The sequence below is a fragment of the Arachis ipaensis genome, chromosome B02, assembly GCF_000816755.2.
Source record: "Arachis ipaensis cultivar K30076 chromosome B02, Araip1.1, whole genome shotgun sequence".
Lineage (NCBI taxonomy): Eukaryota > Viridiplantae > Streptophyta > Magnoliopsida > Fabales > Fabaceae > Arachis > Arachis ipaensis.
The window spans coordinates 37,054,127-37,065,962 of record NC_029786.2 but is presented as its reverse complement, the minus strand read 5'-3'; the positions used below and the strand labels follow the sequence as shown (position 1 = coordinate 37,065,962).

The 11,836-nt window shown below is 38.0% G+C and overlaps 1 long non-coding RNA gene across 2 annotated transcripts; it reads left to right on the top strand.

Annotated features, from left to right (window-relative positions):
* On the top strand, positions 7,858-11,515 carry LOC107628300. 2 transcript variants are annotated; one of them, XR_001617691.2, is made up of 4 exons: positions 7,858-8,134; positions 8,529-8,786; positions 10,851-10,995; positions 11,388-11,515. It is a non-coding gene; the product is annotated as an uncharacterized LOC107628300 (long non-coding RNA). The 2 variants fall into 2 exon arrangements; XR_002357367.1 differs by lacking the exons at positions 10,851-10,995; positions 11,388-11,515 and adding an exon at positions 8,931-9,455 and having other exon boundaries at positions 7,861-8,134.

Here is an 11,836-nt window from a genome sequence, read left to right as displayed (position 1 = left end):
GTGATAAAGACACAAACATAGATAGAACATAAAGCATAATTTTCGAAAAACAGAAAAATAGGAGCAAGGAGATTAAAGAACGGGTCCACCTTAGTGATGGCGGCTTGTTCTTCCTCTTGAGGATCTTATGAAGTGCTTTAGCTCCTCTATGTCTCTTCCTTGCCTTTGTTACTTCTCTCTCATGGCCTTTTGGTCCTCTCTAATTTCATGGAGGATAGTGGAATGCTCTTGTTGAGGTCCATGAGTGGGATCTCTTGTTTGCTCCATCCTTTTCTTAGTGATGGGCTTTTGAGATGAATCTCCCCATTTCCCATGACTCGGAGGTGGAAGCTTTTGCGTTCCTTTTCCTCTTTCTAGAGGTTTCTCCGGCCTTAGGTGCCATAAATAGTTATGGAAACATAAAAAGCAATGCTTTTTCCACACCAAACTTAGAAGGTTTGCTCGTCCTCGAGCAAAAGAAGAACGAAGGGAGGAGAAGAAGAAGAAAATGGAGGAGATGGAGAGGTGTGAATGGTTAAGAGGTGATGGGGAAGAGTATTTGGGGAAGGGTGTTATTGGAATGTATGAAGAAGAGAGAGATTGAGTTGAGGTCGGTGGGTATCCTGTGGGGTCCACAGATCCTGAGGTGCCAAGGATTTCTCATCCCTGCACCATTCTGGCATGTAAACGCCCTTTTGAGTGCCAATCCTGGCATTAAACGCCAGGTTGCTGCCCATTTCTGGCATTTAACGCCAGCTTTTCTTCCCTTTCTGGCGTTTAACGCCAGCTTGGTGCCCTTTTCTGGCGTTAAACGCCAGTCTGGTGCCCATTTCTGGCGTTAAATGACCAGAATGGTGCCAGACTGGGCGTTTAACGCCCATTCTGCTACCCTTACTGGCGTTTAAATGCCAGTAAGCTCATCCTCCAGGGTGTGCTGTTTTTAATGCTACTTTTCATTCTGTTTTTACTTTTTTAGTTATTTTTATGACTTCACATGATCATCAACCTACAGAAAACATAAAATAGTAATAGAAAATAAATAGATATAATAAAATAGGGTTGCCTCCCAACAAGTGCTTCTTTAATGTCAATAGCTTGTCAGTGGGCTCTCATGGAGCCTCACAGATAATCAGAGCAGGGTTGGAGCCTCTCAACACCAAACTTAGAGTTTGGTTGTAGCCTCCCAATACCAAACTTACAGTTTGAGTATGGGGGTTTTGTTTGACTCTGTATTGAGAGAAGCTTTTCATGCTTCCTCTCCATGGTTACAGAAGGAGAACATTGAGTCTTAAACACAAAGGAGTCCTCATTCACTTGAAGGACCAATTCTCCTCTGTCAACATCGATCACAGCTTTTGCTGTGGCTAGCAAGGGTCTGCCAAGGATGATGGATTCATCCATACACTTCCCAGTGTCTAGGATTATGAAATCAGCAGGGATGTAGTGGTCTGCAACCTTTACCAAGACATCCTCTACAAGTCCATAAGCCTGTTTTCTTGAATTGTCTGCCATCTCTAGTGAGATTCTTACATCTTGTACCTCAAGGATCCCTAGCTTCTCCATTACAGAGAGAGGTATGAGGTTTATACTTGACCCCAGGTCACACAGAGCTTTCTCAAAGGTCATGGTGCCTATGGTACAAGGTATTGAGAACTTCCCAAGATCCTGTCTCTTCTGAGGTAATCTCTGCCAAGTCAAGTCATCCAGTTCTTTAGTGAGCAAGGGGGGTTCATCCTCCCAAGTCTCATTACCAAATAACTTGGCATTTAGCTTCATGATTGCTCCAAGGTACTTAGCAACTTGCTCTTCAGTAACATCTTCATCCTCTTCAGAGGAAGAATACTCATCAGAACTCATGAATGGCTGAAGTAAATTCAATGGAATCTCTATGGTCTCTGTATGAGCCTCAGATTCTCATGGTTCCTCATTAGGGAACTCTTTGGAGGCCAGTGGACGTCCATTAAGGTCTTCCTCAGTGGAGATCACTGCCTCTTCCTCCTCTCCAGGTTCGACCGTGTGGGTTATGTTGATGGCCTTGCACTCTCTTTTTGGATTCTCTTCTGTATTGCTTGGGAGAGTACTAGGAGGGAGTTTAGTAACTTTCTTACTCAGCTGACCCACTTGTGCCTCCAAATTTCTAATGGAGGACCTTGTTTGAGTCATGAAACTTTGAGTGGTCTTAATTAAATTAGAGACTATGGTTGCTAAGTCAGAGTGGCTCTGCTTAGAATTCTCTGTCTGTTGTTGAGAAGATGATGAAAAAGGCTTGCTATTGCTAAACCTATTTCTTCCACCATTACTGTTGTTGAAGCTTTGTTGAGGCCTCTGTTGGTCCTTCCATGAGAGATTTGGATGATTTTTCCATGAAGGATTATAGGTGTTTTCATAAGGTTCTCTCATGTAATTCACCTCTTCCGTTGCTGGATTCTCAGGATCATAAGCTTCTTTTTCAGATGAGGCTTCTTTGGTACTGCCTGTTGCTGCTTGCATGCCAGACAGACTCTGAGAAATCCTATTGACTTGCTGAGTCAATATTTTGTTCTGAGCCAATATGGCATTCAGAGCATCAATCTCAAGAACTCCTTTCTTCTGATTTGTCCCATTATTCCCAGGATTCCTTTCAGAAGTGTACATAAATTGGTTATTTGCAGCCATTTCAATGAGTTCCTGAGCTTCTGTAGGCGTCTTCTTCAGATGAAGAGATCCTCTGGCAGAGCTGTCCAATGACATCTTGGATAGTTCAGATAGACCATCATAGAAGATACCTATGATGCTCCATTCTGAAAGCATGTCAGAAGGACACCATCTGATCAATTGCTTGTATCTTTCCCAAGCTTCATAGAGGGATTCACCTTCCTTCTGTCTGAAGGTTTAGACTTTCACTCTAAGCTTACTCAATTTTTGAGGTGGAAAGAACTTTGCCAAAAAGGCATTGACTAGCTTTTCCCAAGAGTTCAAGCTTTCTTTTGGTTGTGAGTCCAACCATATCCTAGCTCTGTCTCTTACTGCAAAAGGGAAGAGCATAAGTCTGTAGACCTCAGGATCAACCCCATTGGTCTTTACAGTATCACAGATTTGCAAGAATTCAGCTAAGAACTGATGAGGATCTTCTAATGGAAGTCCATGAAACTTACAATTCTGTTGCATTAGAGAAATTAATTGAGGCTTAAGCTCAAATTTGTTTGCTCCAATGGCAGGGATAGAGATGCTTCTCCCATAGAAGTCGGGAGTAGGTGCAGTAAAGTCACCAAGCACATTCCTTGCATTGTTGTTGTTTTCGGCTGCCATGGCTTCTTCTTGTTTGAAAATTTCTGTTAGGTCCTCTCTAGAGAGTTGTGCTTTAGCTTCTCTTAGCTTTCTCTTCAAGGTCCTTTCAGGTTCAGGATCAGCTTCAACAAGAATGCCCTTGTCCTTTCTCCTACTCATATGAAAGAGAGAAGAGAAAAGTATGGAATCTTCTATGTCACAGTATAGAGATTCCTTGAGGTGTCAGAGGAAAAGAAGAATAGAAGGAGGAGGTAGAGAGGAGAGAATTCAAACTTTAGAGAGGAAGGGTCTGAATTGCTGATAGAGGAGGAGTGTTAGTCCTTAAATAGAAGGATGTGAGAAGAGGAGAAGAATTTTCAAAAACAAAATTTTTTTCTTTTTTTAAAAATGGCTGATGATTTTCGAAAATTGAAATTGAGAAAGTAGTTAAGTGGTTTTGAAAAAAGATTTTGAAATTAAAAATAAAAAAGATATGATTGAAAATAAATTTTGAAAAAGATGTGATTGAGAAAATATGGTTTTCAAAAAGATATGATTGACAATCAATTAAAAAGATTTGATTTTTTTTAAATTAATGAATTGGCTAACAAGAAATTTAAAAGATATGATTCTAAAATTCAAAATTTGATCCTTTCTTAATAGGCAAGTAACAACTTGAAAATTTTGAATTAAATCATTAATTGTAGCAAGGATTTTTGAAAATAGTAAAAAAAAATAAAAAATGGAAAGAAATTGATTTTGAAAAGATATGATTGAAAAGATATGATTTGAAAAAGATTTGATTTTGAAAAAGTATGAAAATTTGAAAAAGATTTGAATTAAAAACAAAATCTTACCTCTAGTGTCCTCCTGGCGTTAAACACCCAGAATGGTATCCATTCTGGCGTTTAACGCCCAAAATACTACCCTTTTGGGCGTTTTGAACGCTCAGCTTTTTCTGTGTAATTTCTCTGCTGAATGTTCTGAATCTTCAATTCTCTATATTATTGACTTGAAAAGACATAGTTTTTAAAATTTTTTTTTGAATTTTTTAATGATGAGAAACAACAAACTGAAACAAATCATGGAAAACTAAGATCAAATAAACAATGCATGCAAGACACCAAACTTAGAAATTTTCATATTAGAGACACTAACAAATTGAGAATTCATATGAGAAACAACTAAACACACAAAGCAAGAGAATTTAAAGATCAGAGCAAGGAAATCATCAAGAACAACTTGAAGATGAATGAAGAACATAATGCATATATTCAAAAAAATGCAGGAAGAATAAAGACATGCAATTGACACCAAACTTAAAAATTGACACTAGACTCATACAAGAAACACAAAATATTTTTGGTTTTAAGATTTTATTAACTTTTTTTTTTGTAATTTTTTGAAAATTAATTGGAAAAAGCGAAAATAAGGTATTCAAAATTTTTAATGACAATTCCAGGAATCATGCAATGTTAGTCTAAAACTCAGGTCTAGGAATTAGACATGGCTTACTAGCCAGCCAAGCCTTCAATGAAAGCTTCGGTCCAAAATACTAGACATGGCCAATGGCCAGCCAAGCTTTAGCAGATCATTACTTGCAACAGTAAAATTGATAGAAATCAACAAGCTCTTGTGATGATAAGTTGAAACCTCGGTCCAAAAGATTATACATGGCTTTACAGCCAGCCAGATTTCAACAGATCATCATGAAACTCTAGAATTCATTCTTAAAAACTCTGAAGAACAGAATATTAATTTTTTTCTTTTTTTTCGAAAATAAAAAGTAGAAAGCTTAAACATAAAATAAAATTACCTAATCTGAGCAACGAGATAAACCGTCAGTTGTCCAAACTCGAACAATCCCCGGCAACGGCGCCAAAAACTTGGTGCACGAAATTACAATCACACTTTTGTAATTCCGCACAACTAACCAGCAAGTGCACTGGGTCGTCCAAGTAATACCTTACGTGAGTAAGGGTCGATCCCATGGAGATTGTCGGCTTGAAGCAAGCTATGGTTATCTTGTAACTCTTAGTTAGAATATCAATAATTCTCAGATTTAATTGTAAAAAGTAAAAGAACATGAAATAAATACTTGTTATGCAGTAATGGAGAACAGGTTGAGGTTTTGGAGATGCTCTGTCTTTAGAATCTCTGCTTTCCTACTGTCTTCTTCTTCACGCACGCATGGCTCCTTCCATGGCAAGCTGTATGTTGGTGGATCACCGTTGTCAATGGCTACCATCCGTCCTCTTAGTGAAAATGGTCCAAATGCGCTGTCACCGCACGGCTAATCATCTGTCGGTTCTCACTTATGTTGGAATAGGATCCATTAATCCTTTTGCATCTGTCACTACGCCCAGCGCTCGTGAGTTTGAAGCTCATCACAGTCATCCCTTCCCAGATCCTACTCGGAATACCACAGACAAGGTTTAGACTTTCCGGATCTCAAGAATGGCTACCAATAATTCTGGCCTATACCACGAAGACTCTGATCTGAATGAGAAGGCTAAGAGATAAGCACTCAGTCTAAGGTAGAACGGAGGTGGTTGTTAGGCGCGCGATCATTGGTCGAGAATGGTGATGAGTGTCAGGGATCATCACATTCATCAAGTTGAAGTACGAGTGAATATCTTAGAATAGAGACAAGCGTGATTGAATGGAAAACAGCAGTAATTGCATTAATTTATCAAAGCACAGCAGAGCTCCTCACCCCCAACCATGGGGTTTAGAGACTCATGCCATCAGAAATACAATATGAAACGTGTAAAGTGTCATGAGGTGTGTAAATACCATAGCAAAAGGTCCTATTTATAGAAAACTAGTAGCCTAGGGTTTACAGAAATGAGTAAATAATGCAGAATCCACTTCTGGGCCCACTTGATGTGTGCTTGGGCTGAGCATTGAAGCTTTCACGTGTAGAGGCTTCTCTTGGAGTTAAACGCCAGCTTTTGTGCCAGTTCTAGCGTTTTGATGCCAGAAATTTTATGCTGACTTGGAATGCCAGTTTGGGCCATCAAATCTCAGGCAAAGTATGGACTATTATATATTGCTGGAAAGCCCAGCATGTCTACTTTCCAACGCAATTGAAATGCGCCAATTGGGCTTCTATAGCTCCAGAAAATCTACTTCGAGTGCAGGGAGGTCAGAATCCAACAGCATCTGCAGTCCTTTTTCAGCCTCTGAATCAGATTTTTGCTCAGGTCCCTCAATTTCAGCCAGAAAATACCTGAAATCACAATAAAACACACAAACTCATAGTAAAGTCCAGAAATGTGATTTTTATTTAAGAACTAATAAAAATATAAAAAAACTAATTAAAACATACTAAAAACTACCTAAAAATAATGTCAAAAAGCGTATAAATTATCCCCTCATCAGACCTCTCCATACCAGCTTGTATATGGAAAAGCCTGTCATCTGCCAGTGGAACTAGAACACAAGACCTACTGGGCAACCAGGTTTCTAAACCTTGATGCTAAGGTAGCTGGAGAGAAAAGATTACTCCAGTTGAATGAGCTGGAGTAGTTCAGACTCAATGCTTTCGAAAATGCTAAAATTTACAAGGAGAAAGCAAAAAGGTGGCATGACAGAAAGCTGTCATATAGAATCTTTGAGCCAGGACAGAAGGTTCTGCTGTTTAACTCTAGGCTCAGATTGTTCCTTGGGAAATTAAAATCCCAGTGGAAGGGACCATATGCGATTACAAGTGCGTCACCATATGGTTAAGTAGAGCTTCAGGATATTGACTCTGACAAAAAGTTCATTGTTAATGGACAAAGTGTCAAACATTATCACTACAAGAAAAATGGCCTATGGCCACGCTTTTTTTGCCACGCTTTAAAAGCGTGGCCAAAAGTGGTCAATGGCCACGCTTTTGTGAGGGTGGCGATTGAATAGAGATTTGGCCATATTTTTTCTTGCCACGCTTCAAAAGCATGGCGAAAAGGGTCAATGGCCATGCTTTTGTGAGAGTGGCAATTGATTAGAGATATGGCCACGCTTTTTTCTGCCACGCTTCAAAAGCGTGGCCATAGAGAGAAACAGAAACGTTTTGAAAGCGTGGCAACAGGGTTTCATTATGGTAGCGTTTATAAAGCGTGGCCATATCCTGGTACTCTTTTGGCACGCTTTAAAAGCGTGGCCAAAAGTTTTTTTATAAAAAAAAAATCCTAATTACCCACCCCCAACCCAATAACCCTCAAACTTGGCCATCCAAATGCTTCGATCGGGATTCTCTCTCTCAACTCTTACCGTCACTCTCATAAATGGCAACCCAGAAAGATCTCAGATCCCCGCCGTCACCAGCACCGCCCTCGCTGCGCCGTTAGCCTCCCCTCCGCCTCGTCTCCTCGTCGCCTCTGCCCTAGCATCGAACAACGTCAGCGTCATTAGCCTCTTACCGTCTCCTCGTCGTTTACGCTATTAGCCTTTTACCGTCTCCTCCTCGGCTATCTGCTCGCCGGAGGGCAGCAACATCTTCCCGACAGTGCGACTCCTTCTGCGGCTGAAGGGCGGCATGGGAGGGTTCGGATCGCTGCTTTGAGGGCAGCGATATAGGCCGGGAAAAAGAAGATGAACAATTTTGACGCTTGCGGGAACATGAGTGGGAGAAGGCTGAGGCACGTGAATGCAGAGAGAAGCTGGAGGAGTGGAAGGCAGCGGAGGAGGAGCGGTGGCTGGAGAAGGTTGTGGAGGAGTTTCTGAAGAAGCAGATGAAGAAAGGTAAGAAGGTTGCTGGCGATGGAGAAGCTCACAAGTATGTAGCCAAGTATAGGGAAGAGTCTGAGCGCTGTGTCACCGAGGTTGCAGAGTCTGTGAAGGAGGCTTTGAAGTCTCTCAATGGTAAGAGAAAGGGTTCTGAAGCTGCACTGGAGAAAGCTGATTCCAAGAAGTTGAAGATATGGTAAATTCCTACTTTCTTCTTTGGATCTTTTTTGTCTACTTGTTTATGTGTAGAATGATTGCGTGATAACTTTGCTTGGATGTTTGAATTTGGATTTAGTTTTGATTTTGTATTCTGGTGATTTGGAAAAGGAAATTACTTATTGATAATCTGATATTTATATTTATGGTTTTTTGAATTTTCTAGAATGGGGAAGAGAAAATTGAATGAAAGTGATAGTGACTTAATTCATCAGCTCTAAATTCTTATTGATAGTGTAGAAATTTTCATGGAACGGTTTGCTGTGTATAATTATATGCAGAGCTCATCCATAAAAATTTCAACCCGAACCAAACATACCTGAGAATTAATTGGAAGTCAATCCTCGTTTGGTGAACTTACAGTCTTGTTTCAGGTTGGAGCAATGAGCATCTCAGTATTGCGAAGTGTGTGGCAAATGTTCTGGCTATGCGAGAACTGGGATGGCGAAGTTAGTGTCTGCAATCAACTTGCTAATAGCCTTATGCAATTGGAAGACAGGTTTGATGATTTCATTCAAAAGTTGAAAGAAGCTGGATGCAACTTGCTCTTAGTGTGATTGAAGCACCCACTGGCAATGAGGAAGATAATGACCTTGAATTTGAAAACTTGTCCTGGAATGGATCAGATATGGGTAAGTTTACATTCCCAGCTACTGAACTGGTTACATTTTGCTCAATGCAGTTGGTTCACATGATTTATTGTTACATCATCTATAGTTTTAAGAATCATTCTCTCTTTTATGAACTCATTTTCCAAAGTATTCTAAACTTTTCAGCTTCTATGGGTTAAAGAAAACTTGCAAGAGTCTTGGTCTTTGGTTAAGAATCACCTTCTTCCTCCTACTCCATATTAATCAACCACACGAGAATACTCCTTTTTCAGCAATATAATCATGATTCATGAGTGCATAAAAAAATGATCATTTCTGTAATTGTAGTAAGTTGTAGATAAGCTCGAATAACCTACAATATTAAAGTAATAATTAAAGTGTGTTCAGCACTGCTGAAACAATGTAAAATCATCTAGCTAGCCCATATATCCGTATGGATCATTAGATCTTATCTTATGTTTAGGCTGTTCTTATCTTAATTCTGCCTAATTGAAAGGAAAAAAACAGTTGAGGAGGGAAAAATTTAAAGCATAATCATGTATAATTGAGTGGTTAGGTTCTGTTATTGTCAAAAGATTCTTTCCATTTATATGTTGAATATTTTAAGACCAATGAAAATGTTGAGGCTTGACCTACACACATGTTTTTGGTCTCTAAATGCAAGTTCCAGGTTCTATCTACTCCAATTTTCACACATTGACATGTTCTGTCTACTTATTGTATTGGATTAACATACATGTGATATCTGACGTTTGACCCAGGCCAACTATATATATAATATAGTAGAATAAGAAAGAAGATCTATTTGCCAGGCTGGATTGTCTCCATAGAAGTGGAATTTCGTTAGAATCACTCACTGAACCACTCTAATTCTGTCACCAATGCAAGTTTAACTGATTGCTTGCTTGCTCCTCTTGACATACATAATTAATTTTGATATCAGTCCTTAATTTATCTTATGCATGGATCTAAACTTTGTTCTCACTTTTATCATCTCTACATGTATATATTCATTTCCTATGATGCATGCAGAAGCAGCACTATACTCACCATACTCTCTTCTAAGAGTACCTACCTTCATGGGGTTATTTTTTTATCATTTTTTGTTCAACCTACGATTATCCCTGGTAGGAACAACATGGTCATGTTACTGTATAAATTGGTAGGGAAAAAAGGAAGCATATGAATGGATTTATTACTATAGTTGAACATATTTGGATTTTTTTCTGTACCCAATTCTTATTCTGATGCCGGTACCTTTATCCAATATTTGTTTGGTGGATATATAGACTTTCATAAGAATAATTCAGTTGGTGAGATAGGTTGATTTTTCGCTATAATAGCTGAATGGCATCAATATCTTTAAACTTCATAGAATACTCTTGTAATAATCAATTTGTGTGTTTTATTAAATATTAATTACAAGCCATGTGATCTTGCACAGTTGCTATATCTGGACTAATTACAAAAGCATGGTGAGTTTCATGGGTCAGAAATGTAAATCCTAATGCCTAGTTGCCTACACATTGGTTGAATAGTAATCAACTAATCACTTAGTAAAGTGCTATTTAAACTTTAAAGCTGATAGAGTTAAAGGGTTACCTTTATGTGACATGATATCTAACTTTCATCACCTTGTTTTGGAAAGAATAGAGAATGCGTTCACATTGATTTAGTGAATAATTACCAATAAAATTTATTTGTTAAAAAATAATTTATTTATACTAAAAAATATTTAAAATATTTATAATAGAGTCCTGACAAACAAATTCTCAATTTGTTTTTACTGTTTTATTTTTGGCAAAATTTGTGTGTATATTGATTGTATAGAGTTAGTGTAGTTTGTGTTTTTGAACAATTTAGTGTAGTTAGTGTACTTATTGCTTGTAAATTGTAGTGGCATTATAGCTTGTAGGCATTAATTAAAATTGAAGGGATGGGGGTCCATAAAGGTTGAAGTTAAAAGGAAAATAGAACTGGGTCCTAATGCATTTCCCCATCAGGTTCTTGGCCTCAGATCTTTTCTTGTTTCTTATTCTGTATTCAGTCCACCTTTCATGGTTGTTTGTTTGTTTGTTTATGCAGTTGTGCTGGACCTTAACTTGAGTTCTCAGCTTTTTTGATTGTAATCTTCACATAACAAACAAGGATTCAGTAATTGAGGAACCTGTTTCTAGCATGGGAGTTTGTCTGAGTTCCCAAGTTAAAGTTGAGAGCCCCTACAGCACTGGTATTCCTTCTTTAATTCTCTTCTTCTTTCCTATGACCCTTTTAAGTGGAAATGCCTTTTACAATAATTGAGTTTTTGGATATTTGTGCTTGCATGTATATCATCCAAGTTTGTCCCTTTATTCTCTTTCTAAGCTTTTGGGCAGAGCTTTGACAAAAGGATCCAAACTGTATTGTGGAGATGCGTGGGAACACAGGAAAAGCGTGAATTTACAATTTCAAGAATTTTATTCTTTAATCTTCTTTTAAAGTTTTTTTACAAGATAACACATGTTTTGGTTTGCGACTTTGAGTAATAGGCTAAAAGAAAATAAAGCTAGTGTTGTTTAGAATGGAAAGTGAAGCTTCAAAATAATTTATCAATTTTGTATCTATTTTTGCCATCTTTTGCAGGTAAAAAATTTCACAAATGTTTCCGAAACAATTATGTATGATCTAAAGGAAGGAAGTTTAAGAGGGCTAGAGGAAGGAGGAACAGCAAAGGACTTAGTATTTAAGTTGTATTGTTTCTGTATTTTTTTCAGTTTTTAGTTTTGGAATTTGAACTCGAGATTTATTTTGTATTTGAGTATTAGTTTTTTAATGTATAAAACAATTATAGCGAAAATTATGTATGTCACTAATTATTATTTGATTTGTCTTGTAATAAAAATTGCATACTATATTTATAAGTTTGGTAATAAAAAAGAACTGAAAATTTTATATTTTGTATCGATGAAGGTAAAAATCAGTAAAAAGATTTTTTTTAATTTTATAAGGCTATTGCCACGCTTTTAAAGCGTGGCTGTACCTCTGGATATGGCCACGCTTTAAAAGCGTGGCCATATCTCCCATATGGCCAC